This window comes from Acomys minous (genome assembly GCF_964271855.1).
Source record: "Acomys minous genome assembly, chromosome: 13".
Classification (NCBI taxonomy): Eukaryota; Metazoa; Chordata; class Mammalia; order Rodentia; family Muridae; genus Acomys; species Acomys minous.
The window spans coordinates 73,449,156-73,473,655 of NC_140495.1; the positions used below are offsets into that span (position 1 = coordinate 73,449,156).

General features: G+C 37.0%; 1 protein-coding gene and 1 pseudogene across 3 annotated transcripts in view; both read right to left on the minus strand.

Annotated features, from left to right (window-relative positions):
- The window catches only part of ADGRB3 (adhesion G protein-coupled receptor B3), a 708,182-nt gene that overhangs the window by 472,150 nt on the left and 211,532 nt on the right, over window positions 1-24,500 (minus strand). The gene's annotated exons all lie outside the window — the stretch shown is intronic.
- On the minus strand, window positions 650-8,967 carry LOC311580728 (low molecular weight phosphotyrosine protein phosphatase-like; annotated as a pseudogene). Its single transcript has 3 exons — window positions 8,888-8,967; window positions 6,214-6,328; window positions 650-1,310 (listed from the first exon to the last, which is right to left on the minus strand). The product of its transcript is annotated as a low molecular weight phosphotyrosine protein phosphatase-like (transcript).

Genomic DNA, 24,500 nt, shown 5'->3' on the forward strand with positions numbered 1-24,500 from the left:
TCCATATTAATTTGAGGTCATTTTTCTGAAAATGCACTAAAATTACTTACGCTTGCCTGTAACTTTTAAAAATGTGGATAAAAGAACACTCGTAGAGATATATACTACTTAAGCACACTTACCTTTTTTTTTTTTTTAAAGAGGGAAAGTGGCTCAAATAGGAACAAAGCTCAAAAACCGAAACAAACATCAAATAAGAATGAAAATGTTAATTTTGTCAATCTGCTCCTCCCATCTTTTATTGTTTGTTTGTGTTTTAGATAGGGTGTCACTGTACAGCCGAGGAGGGCCTGCTGGAATTGCAATCCCATTATCACATCCGGCTTCTTCTCTTTCCAAGTTATCTGAACGCCCTCAGTGAGTCGGCCTTTAAACTCCTCCAGTATTACATGAAAGGCGGCTATAGATGGAGTTATTGCCATAATTAGAGTCTTGAGTAGAGAGGCATCATAAGGCAAGTGAGCAGCACCACTGGGTGCCCTCCATGCCCACACTCCAGTCGGAGCAGGCCACCTGGGATGGCTGAGCTCAGAGGCTGACCTACAGCTTGTAGGTAATTCTTACTTTATTGGGTTTTATTTTGTTCCATATTTGTTTCTTCCACAATTTTGTAAGTAGGGCAAGGTTCAATTGGTTTAAGAATGTTTATCCACACCTCAAACCGTCTTACTCAAGTATTTTTATCCTCCTGAACATATACTTAATATTCACCTATGATTATTTAAAAGTCAGTCAGCTGAAAAGACAGGTGGGACACAGGGCTAAGGATTGCCACCACCCTTGGGCATGGCACTGGTTGAGTGAGTTGCTCAACGGCGGTAGGCAGGACCACCTACTACTGAGTCTTCTCCAGGAAAGCCTTGCATCCCCTAGGACACTGCTGGTACATCACCTCGCAGTGAGACTCATTGCCACAATAGGGATCTGCAATAATGAGTTGTTTCTGTGGATCATAGCTCCCAACAGCTGAGTTTTAACTTTGAAGTTTTTAACTTGATTGCTTTTTCTATTCAAATATCTCAGGTTGCTCTCATTCATGCATAGTATATAATTGAATGTGGCAGTCTTCTTTTTTTAATCTGCCGTGCAATGTGATTCATGGAGATGCCATGTTTTCTCATGCAGCTCGGCCCTTGATAGTTAGGGGGGGGCTCCCCACTTCGCAGCTGGAGGTAGTTGCACTGTCTATCCTTCAGTTATCTGAAACACTTCCATCAGCTATTCTGAAAACTGCCTTTGCAATGGATGACCGGCAAATGTTACCGAGACACGAACAGCCCTGACTTGGACCCAACCTCTGCCCTCAAAGGCTATAATTTTAAGTATGTAAATTAGGAAAATTTATTAAAAAGCACTTGAACAATACTTACTCTTCATTATAACTAATAGACGCCAAAGCACAGAAAAATGACTGGAACACATTTTTAAATGAACTTGAGAGTAAAAGTTGCAGAATAAGTTGATAAATACTAGAAAATATTTAAAAATAAAGACATTATTAAAATACAAGGAACCTGAATAATTCATTAAAATTTGAGATATCAATGATGAGTCCTTACTAAACATCATTTTAAGTTTAATTATCATATTTAAATATTCTTATACCTGACTACAGGGATAAAGATGTTATATCTCACACTTATAAAACAGCACCTTACTTTGAAAATACTTTGGCAGAATTACTTTATTAGGGACCTAAGATGCTTATATGAATTGATAAAGCATTAACGAATCATGCATATGCTACTAATATGTTCAAAGAGTTCATAATGTTCAGAAGTATACATGAAGTGGTAAAATATCATTTATGTGATAATAAAATATTTACTAAGTTACTTAAAACATATATGTTGATTATGTGTGTTAATATATAAATGTATATTATTAATGCATATTTGTTAACTACTGAATTACTGTAAGCAAGTATTGGAGATTGCTTGAGAAATACTTTATATTGTTTAGTAATGAAGAAAATGGCATATGAACACATACTAGTAAATGCAATTCTACAATTCAATGGTAAACTAGTAGTTGAATGTACTTTCTTGTTCATTTACATCAGCACACCAGGGCTTTCCTCATATCTACTTTAGTCCATTTTGCTGCAGACAAAACCTATTATATTATGGCATTTTAATAAGCTTTGCTATTAATATGGCCTGACAAGATCTTAAGAATCTGAAATATATGAAAACAGAGCTGTCTTTAGATAAAATTATTTCTGATTTTTTTACAAACTAGTGTAGAGATTGATTTTTTTGTTTGTTTTTGCACAAAGTTTGTGACAGGTAGAGGCGTCCTGTGTGAAGAGGCTTCAAAGAGAGCAACACAGTTATGACAGTGTCCAAAAGATTTGGCTCTCACCCTTCCCTGGAAACAAAGCAGCGAAGCCAAGCACAAAAGGGAACAAGGCAGATGTTTTCTGGGAAGCCAGATTGTCTTAATAAGGGGAAACAGACTGGCCTCAGAAGTGATTGAGGAACTTAAAGCTTTGGTTAGAAGATACGGAGATTTGAAGATTAGTTTGATTCATTTCATCTGTATCACTGTCTGTGTGTATTTACGTGCACCTCGTGTCTGCAGTGTCTAAAGAGTCCAGAAGAGAGGGTCAGGTCTCCAGGACGGTAGTTTTAGAGAGTTGCGAACTAGGATACTGGCTGCCTATTGTCTGATGTCTAGGCTCAGCACTGGAATTGGAGGTTCGTGTTGTTAGGCCTTTAAGTGTGTGCTGTGAATCTGAACAAGGGTCTTCACCCTTTCTCACAAGCACCACTGTACTGACTGATCATCAACAAAGAGTTTCCATGTAGAAGCGTATTCTTATTTTGTTTTCTGATCTTTTTAATGCATTCACTAGTTGGCTATCTTGATAGGTCTTACCCACATATAAATATGATGATATATATTTTCTTAGAAATTGTAATGAAATTATTCTTCTAGATTTTAAATTATAGCTCATATTATATGGCACTTTAAACTTGCCAAGTTATTTTTCATTTATTATTTTAACAGCAAGCCATAGAATAATTTGATTTAAAGAAATGTTACTGGAACTTTTATGAGATATTCCATGAAAATATTACATTACTAACGGGAATTTTTTAATATGATCTTCCAAAAATAATTAGCATATTATACTATAAGATCCTTTGCCTTTTTGTTATAATACTAATAGGAAATAAATTTAAATTATTTAAGTATTAAATTTAAATACCAAGTTTAAAATATTCTATAAATGGTTGTTTGATGAAAAAGTAAATATATAAGCTATAGGTAATAAAAAACATATTTTCTTTTTCATAGAAAATATCGGTAAATATATGTTGAGCTGTCAGCTCTCAGGGTTTGCTGTATTTTCTGAAGGTGAGAAAAGGGTTTATTCTGTCTTCGATGTATTTTTTTTTTTTACCTCATTCAATATATGGACGAAGAGACGTATTTTTCAGGGTCTGGAAATGATTGAGTAAGTGGTTCGGGTCATGTCTTACTAAGAACTCTCATATTTCCATCACTTACTGCAGAACATTGCAACTTAAAGCAGTGCTGTTAGCATAACATTTACTAAAATAAATACCAGATTCTGAGGTACAGTGTCTGTGCTTTCTACAGTAACCAGGATGCTAACTCGGAGCTTCCCTAATATTGTAGATTATTTTTCAGAGACAAGTAAAAATACATGGTTTATTATCTCTGCACTTTTCTAAGATATCAGCTAACATTCAGTCAAGAGGACCTCGATAAATGGACTACATTGCTAGCCAAGTCCAATTCTGTATGCCAATCTAAGAATAATGCACATTGGCAAAGCAGTGGCTAAGATGCTGACAAAAGTGAAGGCCACTTTAATTGGCCTGTACCCTAAGAGTCAGAGTAGATGAAGGGACAAGGAAATTGGCAACTAGGAAATGCAGTTCATATTTCAGAATACCATGCTTCAGCCTGGTGCAAATGCAAGTGCAGAAAATTGAGGCCCCAAGTTCTCTTTATGTTCTATAATTACACTTGTTCTGAATTCCCAGGTTGGAATTCATTCCGTGAGTGCATGGACCAACTCACCAGACCAAGAGGCCTAGACACCTGACCAGGGCTGATTAAAGGTTTTGTAGATTTTCACACGTCTTCAAGCATGTGATTTTTTTTGTACATTTGTTTGGCTGTTTCAAAACATTGTTTATTTAATCAGTTATTTAGGAACCTTCTTGATTTAGTTCTAAGTATTGATGCAATGTGTTGTCCAGCCTGTAAATTCCTAGACTTCATAGTGTACACTTGAGTAAATATGGCAAGTATACTCTTGTAAGATTCCACATTGCAGGAAGTTTTCCCAGAAGGGGAGTAGTTTTCAAATGCATTTGCGAATGGATGGTTTTTACTCATTCAAAAGAAATTATGTATCCACTCCACTTCATATGAGACTCTAAATACTGGAGCTATGGTGCTAAATTAAAAAGATAATTTTTGTGTGTAATTACCTTTGCAATTGCTTCTATTCAGATTTGTAAGACATAGAAATATATAAATATTAACTATACAATATTATCCATCAAGAGATAATCATCAGTTACCATATATATTCAGATTTATAACTTTTGATTAATGCTTTATATCAATTTAAAGCTAATGTAAATGTGTACTTCAACAATATTATTTGACATCTTTGTTAAGTGAATATTTAACCACGGACATGATATTCATGTCATCACATTTCAATTTCCTCATTTTTATTTTCCTGATTTTGTCCATTGCTCAGTTAGTCTCTTTAAACCTCATTAAAAAAAACATTTTCCACCCTCATTTCTTATTTTCATATAAATTAATTATTTTGTTTCTGCAAAGTACACATGGAAACATACTGTAATACTTTGGCCGTGATGATAACACTTTGTAATTGCAGTATTTGTGATGTCAGGTTGAGAGAATTACAAATTTGGGGCTAGCCTGAAATAAACGGTGGGTGTACAGCATGGTGGGAATATATAGAAAGACCATATATCAAACAAATTGACTCAACAGTGAAGAACAAATCTCTATCCTTAGATACTTGGGACATTGAGAAAAACAGATAGGAAATTGAAAGTCAGCTGGGGCAACTTAATGAAGCTCTTCTTCCAAATAAAAAAATAAAAGAAGGTTGGATCTAATAGATAGATAGTGGATTGCCTACTTTACTTCTTGGTGCCATTGGTTCAGTGCCAGTCCCAAACACAACACAACAGCATATATATATATATATATATATATATATATATATATATATATATATGTATGGTTTTGTAGCTGTATATGTGTTATATATATATATATATATATATATATATATATACACACATATATGTACATATATTTCCAATCTCTTTCAAATATTTATCCTGGTATACTTGACTATAAGTAGCATAGTAAGGAAAGGCATATATTGTAATCTTCTTGGTGTATTTGATGCTTAGGAAAGTTCAGCCTCCCTATCTCGGTTAATGCCTTTATGCCGACTCCACCTCTGTCCCACATTGAGTACTACTCTGCGTTTTTGCTCCCTGTATCTGCTTTTTTAACGCTTTGCTGTGCATTTGATCTGGTCCTAAATATAAACAGAGTTAGATTTTTAAAATCATATCTGACCTTCCTTCTCTTAATAGATGTGGTGGTTTGAGAGCTATTAGGAGGTTGTGGCCTTGCAGGAGGATGTATGTCACGGTGGAGGTGGGCTTTGAGGTCTTATATGCTCAAGCTATGCCCAGTGTGGCACGCAGTCTCCTTCTGCTGCCTAGGGGGTCAAGACGTAGAACTCTCAGCTCAAGCACCATGTCTCCCTGCATACTGCCACTCTTCCTGCTATGACGGTAATAGACTAAATCTCTGAAATTTCAAGACAGGCCAATTAAGTATTTTTCTCTACAAAACTCATCATTGCCATGGTGTCTCTTTACAACAATAAAACCCTAAGAAATTTAAAGTGATTATATTTATTAGATGTATTAAAAGGTTAAACCTACTTTTGCTAGGTATGAGTTTCTCTTTATTTAGCCTCCCTACTATTTCACTTTTCTGTTTTGTAATTTCTTTTAGATTGGTAGGAGTTTTTTTTTAAATTACATTTTCTCTTAGAAATTTTAATGTAGGTTTTTAAATGTTTCAACGTTGAATACTACTTATTTCCTATGCACAAAATAGTGCATTTTTAACCTGATCAGTATCTGTAATAAGCATCTATGCTACCATACACAAAGCCAGAAGTTTAGAAGTGTTGTCCATATCTCTGCCTGGACCCTGGGATGGGATGTATGAGGGATTGTAGGAGCCAAAGGGGCCAAAGACACCAGGAGAACATGGCCTACAGAATCAAGTTAACACATCTCATAGGGTCTCACAGAGATTGAAAAAGTCGATCCAGGAGCCTGCATGCTTCAGAGCTACTTCCTCTACATATATGTTGTGGTTGATTAGCATGGGGTTTTTGTGCGATTCCTACCCATGGGAGTAGGGCTGTCTCTGACTATTTGCCTGCTCTGGGATCCTTTTTCTCCTGTTGTGTTACCTAGTAGGCCCTGATATGAAGGTTTATACCTAGTCTTACTGCATGCTGTAATGCCATGTTCAATTGATATCCTTGGGAGGCCTGCTCTCTCCTGAAGGGAAATGGGGGGACAGCAGTGGGAGAAGAAGGGAGGTGGACAGAGAGAGTTGAAGGAGTAGAGGGAGGGAGGCCACCATTAGGATGTATTATATGAGAGAAGAACAACAAATATGCATCCGTACACCATGTGTCCATACTTTAGGATGGACTGTTGGATCTGGCTTGATTTACCTTGATTTCCCACTTCATATTAATGCTAGAAAAAAATATATGATTAAAATTGTTCCCCCCCCCCAAATTTGAACATATTTTTACTTTGATCAGTTTCCCATGAAGCTGTTTCTCTTAATGAAAGCAATTCTTAAAAATGTTGTGAACTGAATTCAGCATCTCTAACATGCAAAGCACAAGCCACATCACCCCCACCCCACATACACACACACACACAAACAACAACAAAATAAAAAACAACAACAAAAAACCCTCCAGGCCTTGGAATTTTCCTTTTATTCATGGAGTTCTAAAGTGTTGCTAGCGTATGTTCAGGCATTCCTGTTCATTCAGCATACATGCATGGAATGTACCCTTGGAATTCAACACCGACACTTCCATAGTGCACATGGAGTGTGTTCATCCTAAATAAATTTCCTATTTCTTTCTGTTTTTTCCCTCTTACGTTGTTGAGCTTCTGAATGCCTCCTGTGCTTTCATGCCAGCTCCTCCACACTCATTAAGAAGTTTCTTTAGGACAATTGAGGTCCTGATTTCTGATTATTAAACAGTGAGTATAAAAACTAAGACAATCTTTACTTTTTATTTCCCTCTCTGAACAATCCTTGTAATAGAAAACTTTCACAACACCATTGTCAGTTCACGTCCCACTCACACAATAACATCAAGCAATGTGACTTCAGACTTTTGTCCTCCAACAAAACTCTTGAAAGTGAGTTGCCTTTAGAAACTGTCACGTTCATTGGATCCCTTCAGCATCTGACACCCTTCCACCTTTCTCTAGCCCACAACCTTTCCTGCAAAGCTCATCCCCCAGGCTTGCAAAGCTAGCATACTTAATTCTCTTCCTCTTCAATTCCGCCTCCCCTGCTCCCCTCCCCCACTGTGACTGTCATTGCCTAGGTAACCCCTTATCCACGACATAATATGCTTACTTTGGGTTGTGCTTCAACATTGCACCCCCACACACACAAATCCCACTCAACCCCACACAGTCAAATATGGCTTTCAAGCACACAGCTGTCTTTGATACAGATGAGCCCACCACTATCTTCCTGACTACCTACGCTAAGTATTTGCATATTCTGTATGCAAACTTAGCATTTATGATAACAAGTTAATTATTTCTCTTAGGCCAGCTGCTTGTGTTGTATGTTTTAAATTTCTGCTTAACAAACTTTAAGTTCCCCAAATAAACATTTGATGAATAAATAAGTAGGAAAGTGAAAATAAGTTGAGCAAATAGAGTAAAGAAAATACCTCAGGCTTATCAAAACATCATGCTGGACCACTTGTGCATTTATAAAAAAAAAGCGCTGGATATAAATCTGAAAAGCTGAAGATTAAAGTTTGTTTTGCCTAAGAGAAGATGATGATGATAAGTTAGCTGAGGCTGCCAGTCAGAGTAGCTAGATTTCATGGGGATAGTTGAGAGAGAGCTAAAGGTTAAATATTCAGGTAGAATGAAGGAAAGGGTGCAGAAAAATCTAGAAAGTGAAAATAGAAGAAGCTGTAAGAGATGAATTCCTGCACTTCAAAAATGATGTTAAAAATAGTGATACTTAAAGATCCAAGATGGCGGCGCTGATCTCACAGTGCATCTGAACAGCAGGTAAACCAGGACTGCACAGTGACCTAAACACCAAGTTGAGAGCTATAAAACACCCCGTGCTGCTGATTCCCAGATGAGAGGGATCTGCATAGTGTGAAGCATGTGTGAAGGCCCTGGCCATCCAACTCGCCCACAGAAATGTCCCAGGGGACAACCCTCATTAGCTGCCATTTTGAGAAAAACTGTGAGACACCTGTGCAGCGTTGGGCTCTCTCCGTCTGTCTGCTGCTTACAGATCTGGAACACAGAGCATACAGGCAGAGCTGAGTCCCAGCACGGCCACTCTTCACATTAGCTGCCATTCTCCCTGCAGCCTCCAGCTCGAATCTTTCTTTCTCTGCCCACCAGCTGCTTACTGGTCTAGCCCATATTCGTCACAGAGCAGATAGGCATAGCCCTGCCGTCTCAAAAAGGCCTGTGGAGCACCAGAGCTGTTTTGGGTTCCTATTTCTCTCAGCCCCCCAGCCACTTACCAGCCTGGCCCTCTCTGTGACACAGAGCATACAGGTAGAGCAGAGTCCAGGCGCCGGCCACATTCCACATTAACTGCCATCCTGCTAGCAGCTTAAGAGAAAGTTGGATCACTGAAATTCTTTAGAATTTAAATTAAATATGGCTATCTGTTCATTTTGTATAGTTTCTTTCTACAAAATGGATGTACAGCTATGTAGCATTTTTATAGTGGAGACACCCAAATATAATTAATATAGAATTAGGCTAATGTTGCTCAGAGTTTTCGTCTCGGCTGCAGGTTCCCTCTACGTGTTTTGTAGGTTTTTATTTCATATATCATGGGAGGGAACTACGCTAAATAAAGAGCTTCACAATGTGGAGTGCTGGTGAGTGATATTTATATTGCATCTTCCCTCTTGCTTCCAACATTGCCAACCTGATGCTTTTGTAATTTTGCCTCAACTGGGGATATCTTCATGGAACATGAATAAGATACGTTATTTCTCAAACAAAGCACCGGAGAGTATAATTACTGGGGTACCTTAGACACATTTTGGAAGAAGCATAGAAATAATAGACATACATAATATATAAATTCTTTATATTCATAAGTTACTGAGATGGAATTGGCATTAATTCTGGTGTCCTTTGAGATCACAATGGTTTTAAACTCTAACTTTTGTAAAAGACTGTAACTGCCAGAGAAATACTCAATTCTTCTTAGTAAATGGCTGAGAAAGAACTGAACTCCCCCAGCAGACAATCTGTTAATCACTTACAAAGGTCATGGTTGAATCACATAAGAATTTAATTTTCTATGTAACAGTACCCTACATTTTGCTCAAAGCCTAAGGTCTCCACGAACAAGACTTTCCCATTACTCCAAAACACTAGATGGATCTCCAAAACAATCCTGGAAAAACGTTCTTCCGGACATTAAAAAAATGAAATTAAAAAAAGAAAGAACCACAAGCAACTACCACATGATGCTTGACATTTTAGAATGACCTTTGTGTAGAATAAAAAGTCATTTTCCAAAAAAGCCAACATTCAAACTTTCCCAGAAACAAATTTGCAAATGAATAGACATTATAAGCTAAAAAAGGAATTACTGCCCTTGATATATATATATATATATATATATATAAAATTTTTGCCAACATTACTGAAAATCAGTAAAGTTAAGTGCCCAGATTGCATACAAATATTTCATCCATTTTCACATCACTTTTACAAAACTGTTAAACCCGCTTTGATAACTCAGAAAATGTAAAATTTTTGACAACTCTGCAGTTTTTTTTTTTTAATTTCAAAACCTTCCACCACAGCCTTCTGTAATACCAAATATATCCTTTCCTGGTATCCAGACTGTTTCACTGAATTTAGTAATTTCAGCATTCAAATCAAGTCTGAGACTCTCTGTCTTGACCTTGATGCTGCCATATGATTTCCTTGCTGGTCGTTCTACACAAGCTTTCTCTGTTCCTCAAGCAATACACAGTCTCAACACAGGTTGATCAGACCCATTCAGCTCCTTTCATGAGACAGAACATTAAGTGACACACAGGACAAAGTTACCATGGAAATTGTCGTTCTAAATGAAAACTCATAGCTCACAGAAATCTCAGTATTTTCTCCCATCTGCTTTTAATAGAGGACTGTAATGTTTCTTTAGCTTTCACTTGTCCCTGTTTTTGGTGAAAAGGGTACAATTTGTTATGTCATCTATATATGCATGCTGTTATTAGAGTTGAAAAATTTAAAAACACAGTCACTGTTCTTAAGAGATACGTGTAAAATGTGAAGGAAGCATGTATCCCCTGTTTCTAAATCCTACATTATTCTAGATTCTAAGTTATTCTAATTCTTTAACATGATTTTTCTGTAGCAACTTTTAAATGCTAATTTTTTAACCTAGTCAGTCATTCTCTTCAACATGAGTAAAACAATAGAGATGTGGCCAAAATGTATAATTATTTATTACAGAAGTTTTCTGGACCAACAAGTGATTAGAAAGTAAGCAGGAACCAGTAATAATAAAATTGATTTGAGAATTTATTTTCCAAGATGATTTAGGAGCTAAGAAAATGCCATTGCACATTTGATCCTACAAAAAAAATGACTAAAACCAATGAAACGTAAAGGCTATAAAAATAACAAAAATAAAATAAAATAAAATAAAACATGCGGCCATAAATTATGTTATATATCTTTATCATTTAATGATTTTCAAGTATTTGAATAATGATTACAGGTCATTTTTAAAACCAGTAAAGGAATCTTTAAAACAGCGGTAGTTCGCACTATTCTAGACCATTTCAATGAGAGAATTACATTTGTGTATCTACCTAGATAATGATGAAATGCAGGCAACAGCCAAGTTTTTGTTTTTTCTATACTTTTGTGGAAAGATAGAAGCAAACTGGGACAAATGGCTGGAGGGAAGATTAGAATGGAATATTTGGGAAACTTTTTAACCTAATTTGGAAAACTCATTTGCAGTTTGTAGATAATCAAAGCACTGCTGTGAAGCAACGCAACCTGGGGCTGGTCTTTTCTCCACACGTTCCCGGGGATAGATAGGAAGGCTGTAGATGGAGGTCAGGATCAGCCTGAAGCAGGCTGGCTCTCAAGTAGGACACAGGGCCTCTGCTTGACCAACCAAGCAGAAAGGGAGGTCTGCTAGAGGTGTAATTGCTACCAAAATAATAATAAGCACATTCTGCTCTGAACTGACTCAATCTCCATGTGACTGTTTAATCTTTTAGTCCACAATTAAGTATTTTTGTTTAGTTCTATGATGGACAGTAAATAGAGATGTTTTATATTATTTTTTAAAAAAACAGACATTATTATTATTAACACAAGAGTCTCAGAAAAGGACTTGGTATTCTTGTGATCTAGAGGAAGAATGAAGTTACCAGTAACAGTAAAAACCTGAAACTTAATGGGAGACCCTGTGAAAGCACAATAAACGACTACTGTTTATTGTTAGACACGATGCCTTAATAACCCACAGCATGGTCTCAGAGCAACTATTTGGGTTAGTCATGCAAATGGAAAACAAGAATATTCACAGTCAGGAAATGTAAGACATCGAGGAAAACTCCAGTGATCTTGCTATATAGGTCATCTATTGTATATATGTGTAAATATATAAATATGCATGTAAAAAGATAAAAAAAAAAATAAATATGCTCTCTTTCTCTCTGCCATTCTGTCATTCTGTTCTTTCCCTGCCTCTGTCTGTCTGTCTGCCAGCCTGCCTGTCCCCTTTCCCTCTTCATGTGTGTGGAGCACATGGTATATGTACATGCATGTGTGAGTGCTTGCACATGTGGAGACAATGGTGCACGACAAGCATCTTTCTCTACTGCTCTATATCATATCATTTTAAACCTTTTAAATTTGATGTCGTGACATATAAATACCAGGGAGATTTGCGAAACCACTGGCAATATAGTAAACCTTCAAAAATGTAACAAACACTAGGTTCCAGTATTCATTATGTACCTGGGATCATTTTATGTTATTGTGGGTCAAGTTTTTTTTTTCCAGAGCTGAGGACCAAACCCTGGGCCTTGCGCTTGCTAGGCAAGCACTCTACCACTGAGCTCTCTGTGGGTCAAGTTTTGATGCTCATTGTTGAGATTTGAAACAGCATGCATCTCCACTGTTTAACACGCAAACTCTTTTCATGTGAAATAATTGCCTGTTTGGATAAGTGAAATAGAAAACAACAGAGGAGAAAACTCTGAATGTCCAGAAGGGATACATTCCTTCTTTGCTCTGCTTTCTAAAATATTCATCATTTACTATTTCTTAATAGCCTGCACATGTCAATAAAAAGTTGATTAACACCAAGGACACACAAGAGTCTACATTGCCATAAGCCTAAATAAGCACAATGACTGATTATTATTTAGATTATTAAACCCAGCGATAGCTTCGGAAGTAATTATTTAAGAGGTAAGTGTTATCAGACTGTGACTGAGAGAGAGAGAGAGGTTGTTACTGCAGGAGGCTCCAAGGCAAAGGCAACCCCATCACATAGCACTCCTCTGGCTTTGGAAAGCATGGGATTATATGCGGGCCCACTCAGCTTTGCGTTGAAGGACAAGAGTCTCGCCAAAGCATGGTTACGTCTACAGACATCATAAAGTGGACCACCTGCTTGCACCACACTGACTGACACAGTCTCTCAAAGAACCGTAGACTGCAGTTTTTCAAAATCATAATCTTCATGCACGAGAACCATTCTTCCTAAAGTCCGTGATTAGAAACCACCATACGTGGTTGTATGAGATGAAAACATCTAGGTGCAAGTTAGACCTAGCTCAGGGCTAAGACGTGCTTCATAAGAGTTCATGTGTTATGCTGAAATCACTACACGCAAAAGCAACATTTTCAGAGAAGAGTGAAGCATTCTCTACCTCGGCCTACTAGGGTGCATTAGCTGTTGTCCTTCCCATTGGCTTTCATTTTCTAATTATTAAATGCACACTATATGCCTGTGCCTTTAAATCACTAGTCTAGTAAGAAACACCTACTGGACATTTCCAATATGTACATTCAAGCACACTGAGTCTGAATCTTGACTGGAACACCTCTGGATTATGCAGTTTTAGCAAGCACCAGGCCAGTCACAGAAGCATCACCGTTAAAGATAAGCCCTAACCATTATGAAATGTCATACAACATCTATATTTCTGTTTTCTAATTCCATATTAGAATACTTGACAGTGCAAATAATTATTAGACATGTATGGTTAAAAAATAGAAAGCAAAACAAAAAAACTTATCTAAATGTATGGTCTTCCATCCATGGTGGCATCTTGAACCCTAAAGGTTTCTTTGTTTGTTTGTTTTTACCAGCTTTATTAATTTTACCTGCTAGCAAGCCCAGATTTGGGATTTTTTTTCATATATGTATATAACATACCTCTTCAGTCTTACAAATCAAATCTGATATTCAAACTTCTGACTGAACTTAGACAAAGTACATCTTATATATGCCACTAAAAGCTAGCTTTGTGAAGGGAATTGCATTCATTTATCAAACGGTAGTTGAGAATTTTTTAAATATTTTCAGGTGGAATAAATAAAAATGTCTTAGTCACCAGCTTGAGGAAGTGAAGGTACTGTAAATGCTATAGGTGTTACAGACAGAATGACAGGATGCTTGCATCGAGGTTTGGATTCTCTTCTGCAACAGGTCCAAGTAGAATTTACTATTGAAAAATGCTATTCAAGATTTTTATGAGATATAATCATAAAACCCCTACTTATCTCTCTTTTATTATTTAATTAATTTGTTCAGATTACAACTCAATTGTTATCCCTTGTATCATTGTATCCCACTTTTATCCTAACGTTCCTCCTTCCCTCACGCTTTCACCCTATTACCCTCCCCTAGGTCTATGACCAAGGAGGACCTCCTCCCCTTTTATATGGTCATAGGCTATCAAGTCTCATCTTGGCAGTCTGCTTATTCTTTCTTTGAGTGCCACCAGGCCTCCCCACCAAGGGGAGGTGGTCAAATATGGGGCACCAGTGTTCATGTCAGAGTCAGTCCCCGTTCTCCACATAACTGTGGAGAATGTCCTGTCCATTGGCTAGATCAGAGTAGGGGTTTGATATTTACTACTTGTATTGTCCTTGGTTTGTGCAATAGTTTGAGCAGAATCCCCTGGGCCCCAATCTGCCTATCATGATGTTCTTGTTATAGGTTTCTAGGACCCTCTGGATCCTTCTATTTCCCTATCTCCTATATTTCTCTGATTATATCTGTGAAAGAAAAAGAACTTAAGCCTCCTATGTGCTAAGCACATTATCTGCCATGGAGGGCACCCTAAAAGGGTTTCTAATATTACTATCACCATTCTTGTATGGCCTGTTCACTATGGTTTGAAATTTTTAAATGATGAGAAATATATCAAAAGAAAAATGCTATATTGTAGCCCACAATAATTATATGAAATATATATTTTCATTTCTATTAATGAAGTTTTATTGGAACATTGTCATGTGCTTTATTTTTATTGTTGTTGTTGTTGTTGTTGTTGTTGTTGTTGTTGTTGCTCATTTTTGGAACAGGGTCTTATTATGTATCTCAGGCTGCCGTTAAATTAATGATCCACCTGTCTCAGCCACTAAAGTCCTAGGTTTAAGTCTGTTTATATGATGTAGATGACAAAGGTAGAGGTAAGTAGTTGTGACAAAGCTTGTATATCATACAAAATTGAAAAATGCTCTGTGGCCCTTTAAGGGAAAAATTTGTCAGACACTGTTTTAAAACCAAAAATATTGGAATTGTTTGGAATGTCAATAAAAGGTGAATGATATAGTCAAGTGTTTAAAAAATTTTTTTTCATGGGAGTTGTTTGCTAAAAAAAAAAAGGTTATTTCTTGACTTGAAATTATAAGGGATTTAGAGATACAATAATATACAATCACATTTTTGTTATTAAATTTTGGCCTATCATATGTTATAAGTTACCATCATTTTTCATTTGGCTTTTCCTTTGTGACTTATTTCATGGTTAGATTACTAATCTCACTTTCTAAGAAGCTCCAGTGAGTAGTGAAATATATGGGAGATGTCCAGCATTCAGTATTCTATGCCTAAAGCCACATCTAAGTTTATCAGAAAACATAGACTCTTTGTTTGTACCTGTCAGATGCAGCAGAACTTGACAGAAATTAGAGAAGTTGTACATTGCTTTTAGCAATTAAAAAAAAAACTGTATCACAGCATACCAAGTGAGTTCAGAGTAGCTTTTGTCCAGGGTCCAGCACAGTCACACTATTCAGGCCAGCAGTGACTGTCTGGCATTACTGAGATCACTGGGGTGTGTTGTGTGGGGGTTTGCATTATTTGCCCATCAGCTCAAGAGAAAATGAAATAATTATATTTAAGTAAACATGATTTCCTTTCACTCTTACACCAAGACATAGAGTTAGTCTCTCCGAAGTCATATTTACTTAAACATTTTCCCCTTTCCAAAATATTACACAACCAGTTACATAAGGCAAAGGTTTGGCGTTAAAATATAAACAAGCCATTTGGTTTTTTTTGTAAAGTTAATCTGTAGAACCTCTGATTCTCTGTATATTTTTATTAATAAGTCATTTATTTACTTTACATGCTGATCACAGGTTCCGCTCTCTCTCCTCCCAATTTCTACCTTTTGCTCCTCCCCGATTTATCCACCCCTCCTCAGAAAAGGGGAGGCCTCCCATGGATACCAAGTAGCCTTGACATAGCAAGTTGTAGTAAGACTAGGCACGTCTTCTATTGAGGCTACACAAGCAGCCCAGTTAGAGGAGAGGCATCCAAAGGCAGGCAATGGAGTCAGAGACAGCTCCTGCTCCCACTTTAGAAGTCGCACGTGAAAGCCCAGCTGCACAGCTGTTACATATACGCCGAGGGTCGAGGTCTGTCCCATGCATGCTCTCTGTTGGTCAGTTCAGATTCTATGAGGCCCTATGGCCTCAGGGTCGTTGAATCTGTAGGTTTTCTTATGTTGTCCTTGACTCCTCTCGCTTCTTTAATCCTCCCTCCCCAGCTTCCACAGGATATATCCCAATCTCCACTTAAGCATTGTATATATTTACTTGCGAGTGTATATTAGTCATAAAGTACAGGATGGCCATGCTATAAACCATAGACCCGAAGACACTAAGTAACAAGGAGGGCCCAAGGGAAGGTTGTCTGAATCTCACTGAGGAAGGAAAATATATTAGTGATCAGGGGGTGGATGGAAGTGGAGGACTGGATTGGGGAGGGGGTGGATACGGAGACAGGAGGGATGACGTAGGGGAAGAACAGAGGATAGAGTTCTGGGAGAGACAACTGGATTCTTGGGGGTCATCTCTAGCATGAGCCAGAAACCTAGAACAATGAAAACTCCCAGGAATCAATAAGGGTGACCCTTGCTACGACTCCAAGCAATGGGGGATATAGAGTGAACCAGCCATATCCTTCAACCAGGCAAAGCTTCCACTGGAGGGATTGGATACTAGTCCAGCCACAAAATCTGTGATCCACACTTTTCCCTGCCTACTAGGTGTGCAGGAGAAAAAATGGAGCAGAATTTAAAGAGAGTTTAGCTTGAGATCCTTGTCATGAGAGGGAGTCAACTCCTGACTCTGTTGATGATATTCTGTTAGACTTACAGATAGAAGCCTAGCGTAACTGTCATCAGAGAGGCTTCACCCAGATCCTGATGGAAACTGATTAGGGGCCCGCAGCCAAATATTCTACATATTTTAAAGAGAAAGCAATGTCTTTTCTCTCTCTCTCTCTCTCTCTCTCTCTCTCTCTCTCTCTCTCTCTCTCTCTCTCTCTCTCTCTCTCATAACACCAGGGAAATGAGAAGGTAATAGCTTTTCTGTAGTGGTTCATAATGAAAAAAGCAAACAATCTCCAGTCTACTGAAGAGATGACATGTTGTTTTGTGTTTAATGAAAGATAAATTAAAATCATTTGACATTGCCATATGCTAACCATCATTTCCTGAGCAGAAAGAACATTACCACAGATGGCTTGATAGATTGTCCTAAAAAGGTTGCAGGGAATAAACCCTCTGTTCTTATAATAGTTGTTGGTGTGACAATAGACACAGTCTTCAGTGAATAAGACTGCAGAGTGATTATGGCTATGTCTAACATTTTTAATCAGAGTTACACAATACAAATAGCACCCATTTATTTGGATACATTATGTGTATATCCTTGTAATCTAGATGATAGATCTTAATGTTGCCAATAATCACGCATGGACAGGAAGCCATTCAGATTTTCAGTCATGACAATTAATATACAAATTTTTAACATGGAGCCATTCAGAATTTCAATCATGAAAATTAGTACACAAATTCTTAAGATAAATTTATATGTTGGGAGCATATTCTTTTTAATATTAGCTATGGACAATATGTAACAATTTCTTATTTTCTAAGCATTTTTATTATGAAAGGCTATGTTCAAAACATCTGTACCTTAATGTATGAAGCTATGTCCATTGATATTTGTTGAAATGATAAGGTATTATAGGTAATAATAAAAGCAGGATTTGCATCTTTTCCCAATTATTTTCCATTCACTGCTAAGTATTATCCAAAATGCCTCTCAGTGCTCTGATAAATATGTCTACATACACTAGAAATAGAGAGCAAGCAAAGGGAGCATTGAATTAGGATAATCTAACCTAATGTTTTATTTTTTTCTTTTTCAAATTTATGATGGAGCTCATGTGGAAGTAGAGGACAAGATGTCCTTGTTCTCAGAGATAAGACCAGGTAAAGTAAACACACATGTTTCTGTGTTGAGAGGAAGGAGATGTTTACATCACCTGGGATGCTGGGAAAGGAAGTAGTTTACAACCTAATGATCTTTTGCCCTCTGTAGCACCAGGCTTCACCAAATCTCCCAGGATTAATGTTTGTTTATTCCAGACGCCTCCCCACAAATCTTAGGCATTGCTTCTCAGTCTAAAAATATCCATTCTTATAAGAGATATCATTTGTATTTTATAATAGTCTAAGGACTTTCTATGTTATCTTAGGGAACAGGCCAATTGGGCCTCTCATAGGCTATTATCTTTACCTCAGTCATTCTCCCTATATCTCATCTTGAAGAATGTCTAAGTCAATAGACCGCATCTTTATGGAAGAAGACACATGCACTTTGTAAAAGTTTCAGAATAAGTATGTCTTGAGGTTGGATGTATACTCAAGGCAGAGCTAGTCAATTGGCATCAGGAAACATTGCAAAACTGTGCTGAAATTAAACGTGTCTAAAATAAACCAGCTGGTATCACACTCCGGAAGTTTGAAGCAGCACCAGTTAACTAAAGCCATACTGAACCAAGTTTCATTCTTGTCTTTCTGCTGATCATTTTGCTTCTGACCATGAGGCCCCTGCAGGGAACACACACAGGTGATCGGGAGTCAACAGAAGCCACACTTCAATCTGAGGGTGGACCTAAAGCGAGGTCCATATGCAGGACAACACCAGATATTGGGCAGTGGCAACACTAAGCAGCTCCTCCTCGTCATGCAAGCATGACAGGGCAGAATCAATGTTTTCCTCCACTCTGACTTGCTAAGTTTTCAAGTTTATGTGATAAGCATTCTTGAATGACAATATTTTTTTTAAAAAGTTGGTTTTGTAAATACGCAAAATGAGCTTAAATTAAGAGGCATTTTTGTCTATATTAGTAAAAAGCCATACCATCTCTATTACCAAAACAGTTGGAGTATGCCGTATTATGGGCACACTATTAGTCTCTATTGGTGGGAAATAGGCCCTTAGCATAGAACTCAGTCTGATTATTTTTAGTTGCTAAGCTCATATATAACTTCCCTCATTGTTAAAATCGTTATAATGTTACTTTATACATGAGTAAACTGGGAAATAACCGAAGAAAGGGACGGTCTGAGTTCCACAGAGTGGCTCACTCAATTTACTGGTGTGATAACTGCCTTTACTGGTGGAGTCATTCGTTGGTGAGCATTCAATAATACAAATATCTTTATATTTGTGTCTACTTATATGCATTTTCCTCTGCCCTGCTCGCTATCAATATTCCAATCATGCTTATTTAAAGAGGTTTTATGATGCCAGGATAGAGGTCCTCACTCTTACTAAATGTATATTTTGTTACTGAGGGACAGTTTACCTCTAGCCCATCAACCATATTTTCTCTAGTCACTTAGAAATTTGCTAAGTAGGGTTTACTGGACTGTCATAATATCTACCAATCACATTAACTTAAGGGAAGTATTTCAGAGCTCCTTAGCATACACCTAGTATATTTTTGTATTCTTTTTTTCCTTTTTTTTTTTATTAATTTGTTCTTGTTACATCTCAATGGTTATCCCATCCCTTGTATCCTCCCATTCTTCCATCCCTCCCATTTTCCCCTTATTCCCCTCCCCTATGACTGTTCCTGAGGAGGATTACTTCCCCCTGTATATGCAAATAAGAATATCATTTTCAGCTCTACTTCCCCTGATAACCCTTTAAAACAGTTTTCTGTTATAACTGATATATGTATTTGAGATCCAAATATGTTGATTCATGCCTATGATGGATAATAACCAACTTACACAAATTAGCATACATACCACCTTAGATATTTAAGAAAAACAGATATATTTATTTGTATTTCTCTGTGAATGGGTTTTTACCCTTATACTTAGGTGCACCATGTGTGTGTAGTACCTGTGGAAGATAGAGGAGGAAGCTGAAAGCCCCAGAACTGGAATTACTGACATTTGTGAGCCACTATGTGAGAGCTGGGACCAAAATCAGAGTTGCAAATTCCAGTAAGGCATTTCTGCAGCCCCAGTTTAAACTTTTACAACTTCTCTCTCCAGAGTATTTACAACCATCTCCTGTATTTTAAGAGTTATAATGTTGATTACTAACTCTATTTTGCTACTGAGCACTAAAATCTATTCTACTTACTAACTCATTCATCCATTTGCTGCTATTCTGTAGCATTACCGGTATCTTTAAAATGGGCCTGAAATGGATTTTTTTTTTGTTTGTACATTTATAGGCTCCAATTCCTCAAACCATATATTAAAAATCATTTTCCTTTGGCTGTTTCCACGTTCCAGTTATTATGAACAAGGCCACTATGAACATAGTTGAGCATATGTCCTTGTTGTGTGCTGGTGCATCTTCTCGGTATATTCCAATGAGTGGAATAGCTGGGTCTTGAGGAGGCCTTATTCCCAGTTTTCTGAGATGCGCCAGATAGATTTCCAAAGAGATTGTACTGGTTTGCATTCCCAACAGCAATGAAGGAGTGTTCCTCTTTCTCCACATCCTCGCCAGCCTGTGGTGTCACTTGAATTTTTGATCTTAGCTATTCTGATGGGTGTAAGATAGAATCTCAAAGTCGTTTTGATTTGCATTTCTCTGATGACTAAAAATGTTGAGTATTTCTTTAAGTTTTTCTCAGCCATTTGATATTCCTCTAATGAGAATTCTCTGTTTAGTTCTGAGCCCCGTTTCTCCATTGAGTTATTTGCTTTGGTGGTGTTTAATTTCTTGAGCTCTTTATATATTTTGGATATTAGACCTTTGTCAGATGTAAGGTTGATGAAGATCTTTTCCCAGTCTGTAGGCTGTCAGGCTGTCACTAAGTGTCCCTCAGTAGAAGAATGGATAAACAAACTGTGGTACATTTACTCTATGGAATACTACTCAGCTATTAAAAACAAGGAATTCCCAAAATTGGTGGACAAATGGATTGAACTAGAAATGATCATAATGAGTGAATTAACCCAGAAGCAGAAAGACTCAAATGATATATACTCACTTATAACTAGACACTAGCCCAAGGGACATGTCCCATGAAAGTCTTCACTTACCAGGAAGTGAGATAGATGAGAGGACATCCTATTGGTGAGAGAAGTATGGGACAATGGGGAAATAGAAGGATCCAGAGGGTCCTAGAAACCTACAAGTAGAACATTATGACTGGCAGATCTGGGTCAAGGGGTTCTGCACAACCTATGGCATCAACCAAGGACAATACATGCAGTAAACATTGAAACCCTACCCAGATCTAGCCAAGGGACAGGGCACTCTCTATGGATGAGTGAAGAGTGGGAACTGACTTTCACATGAACTCTGGTGCCACATATTTGACCAGGTCCCCTTGATGGGGAGGCCTGGTAGCACTCAGGGGAAGGATAGCAAGCTACCAAGAAGAGACTTTATACTCTATGATAATATACATGGGGAGGAGTTCCCTCTCTGTCCCAGTCATATGGGAGGGGAATAGGGTAAAATTGGGAGGAAGGGAGGAAGGGAGGGAGGGAGGGAGGGAAGAAGGGAGAGAGGAATGGTAGGACAGAGGGATGGGATAACAATTGAGATATAATATACATGAATTAATAAATAAACAAATTTAAAAAATCATTTTCCCTAGCCAAAAGGATGTTGAAGGTATTAAGGTGCATTGAGATGTGTCTTTAGCAGAGTAATTTTTTTTATCTTTGATGATTAGATCAGGTGATCATTTTGATAATTTAGCTTTAAATTCCAAGCGCAACATCAAAGGTTCAGTGCTCACCTATCTCCATTTCATTTTCCTTACTCTTTCCTTCTTCCTCAAAATTAGGAAAAGCCCCATGGGTTGATGTCATTGAAACTTAGATAATTTATATGCATCTACCTTTTGTCCTGTGCTTAAAATGGCAGAATAAGGTCAGAAAAAGGAAAAATTATAGGCAATTAAAATAGAAAACTAGGCTTTTAGTGAAATAAAAATGCTCTCAAAATTGCTTGAAGTATTATTTCAAAATTTGTACCTTTGAAAAATAATTCTGTTAATTATCATTTTAAAATATAATTGTTAATATTAGAGATAGAGAAAACATGTGGACACCATCTTGACACTTGATGATCATGGTCTCAAGGTCATTTGCATTTTTAATGTGCTCTCCCTTCTACATAGAATGGGTCAGGGGATGGAAGATACCCAAACCCATATTAAGCTCTTTGGTTCTTTATAGTATGTTTTCAAAACTCTGCAACCATCAGGGGCTGCTCAACACCTTACTTGAGAAGCTTATTTTCAGGAATTATCTGTACATGAATCTTCTCCAATTCTTCATTGTTTATGTATAATCCTTTTAAAGGAAGCTGGTCATTTATTTACTTTACACACACACACACACACACACACGCACACGCACACACACACACACACACACGAGCACTAGATAAGTGGTATTCTTTTTTTAAAATATATTTTATTAATTTATTCATATTACAATTGAGATGTAATATGGATAAGTGGTATTCTTATACCTACATTTTAAATTTCTCAAACGAGGCTCTTATTGAAAAAATACCAAGTATTGACTTTGTCATTTGCCCTCTGCTCTATATCTTTATGTATTTTTAATTAATTTATTTGCTTCCTTAATTTTTATGTTTATGATATCTTTATGTGCTTTTGACCATATTTACAGTATCCAGCATGAATTCCCTTATATTTTAATAACAAATCAGATATTCTGTTTACAAATTAATACTCTGTCAGATTTTTTCCTCATAGCTAGTAGAAAACAGGTTTGTTACAGCAAATTAGTTAAGAATCTACATATGGACTAGGCCAACTCTTGTGATCTACTCCTGTAGTTACAGCACTTGAGAGATGGAGGCAGGGATATGGTTGTCAGTCAAGGCTAGCTACAGCAAAACAGCAAGATTTTATCTAAAAAAGAGAAAACCATAGGCAAATAAATAGTTACGTAGGGCAAAAAAAAAAATATCCTGTGAATTCCCAAGTAGCAAATAGAACTGGGCTTTCAAGTTCTATGGATATGTGATGGATATTGATATTTTGTGTTTTAAAAGATTAACCACTGATTTTATTCATCGTGAGATGCTTCTTTGAATAGCTGGCACATGGTGCAGAACAGAATGGTAGTTCATCAATGTAGAGTCTTAAAAGCCACACAAAATTTTATATGTTCATTTTAAAAAATAGGAAATATTTGATATAAGAGGTTTAGTTTTTATCTTCATCTTCAAAGAATGTGACAGATATCCTTCCTTTCTTACATAGAAAAAGCAGATTGGTGCAAAAATACAGAGACAGAGCTGTTCAACTGCATGCACTTTCTTCCTTCATCTTTCTCGAATTTAAAAATCTCTTTTTTTACTCACTGTAAATCTTTTCAAAACCCTGAATGCTAAATGTGCACTTACTAAATGTGTAAAAATAAAATCAAGGAAATACACAGTACAAAGGACCTCATACTTCAAGTCAGCAGGACCTCTTTGAAAGCTTTCAATTGGTAATGTAATAATCTGCACAGCATTGAACTAAGTAAAACTCAACCTCAGTAGATCCAGCAGCTGGGACAATGGGATTGTTGAAGCAGGAAGAAATTATGTCCAAAAAATAATGTCTTCTGAGAAAGATGATAATTTTAATAGCTGAGATGAGAACAGAATATCCTCTAGAAATTTGGTCCTTGTCTTTAAAAAGTAGGCTTAATAACATTTTATGTTTTCTACCAATATTCTATACCAACGTATGACTCTTGATTTTGAGGACATCAAGGTTTCAGGTTTAGTTTTCTTCAATCATAATGCTTTTTTTTTTCATAACTTAAGACATGTAGTTATTACAATATAAAAATGAAATCTTGTCTTATTATGGGCACCAAAGACTGAAATAAAAAATCTGTTAATTCACAAAGCAAGTGGGTTAATAGTTATTTGAAGTTACAAATTGAGCTTGTATCTTAACTCATACAACTTGAAGTGAAATGTTTATGCCAAATTACTGGGGCACACCACATGCTCCTAAGACTCATTTAAATTTTTGAGACGAGGACAAGTTCATGTTTTGATGGAGCTATCTAAATAATTACTTCATCTGCATTTCACAGGCCATTAATGCAATTTTTTTTCATACCAACCAATCCATCTGTGTATACAACATGAGTTCATAAGGTAATTATCTGCTCTCTAATATGCCCCTTTGGGCAAAGGAAGCAGATAAAGGAACCACTTGCAGTCATTTAGGGACTCGTTCTGTAATTGTCACCATTTGGGAGTCATCTGTCTTTTATCTTCTTAAGTTCTCTCTAC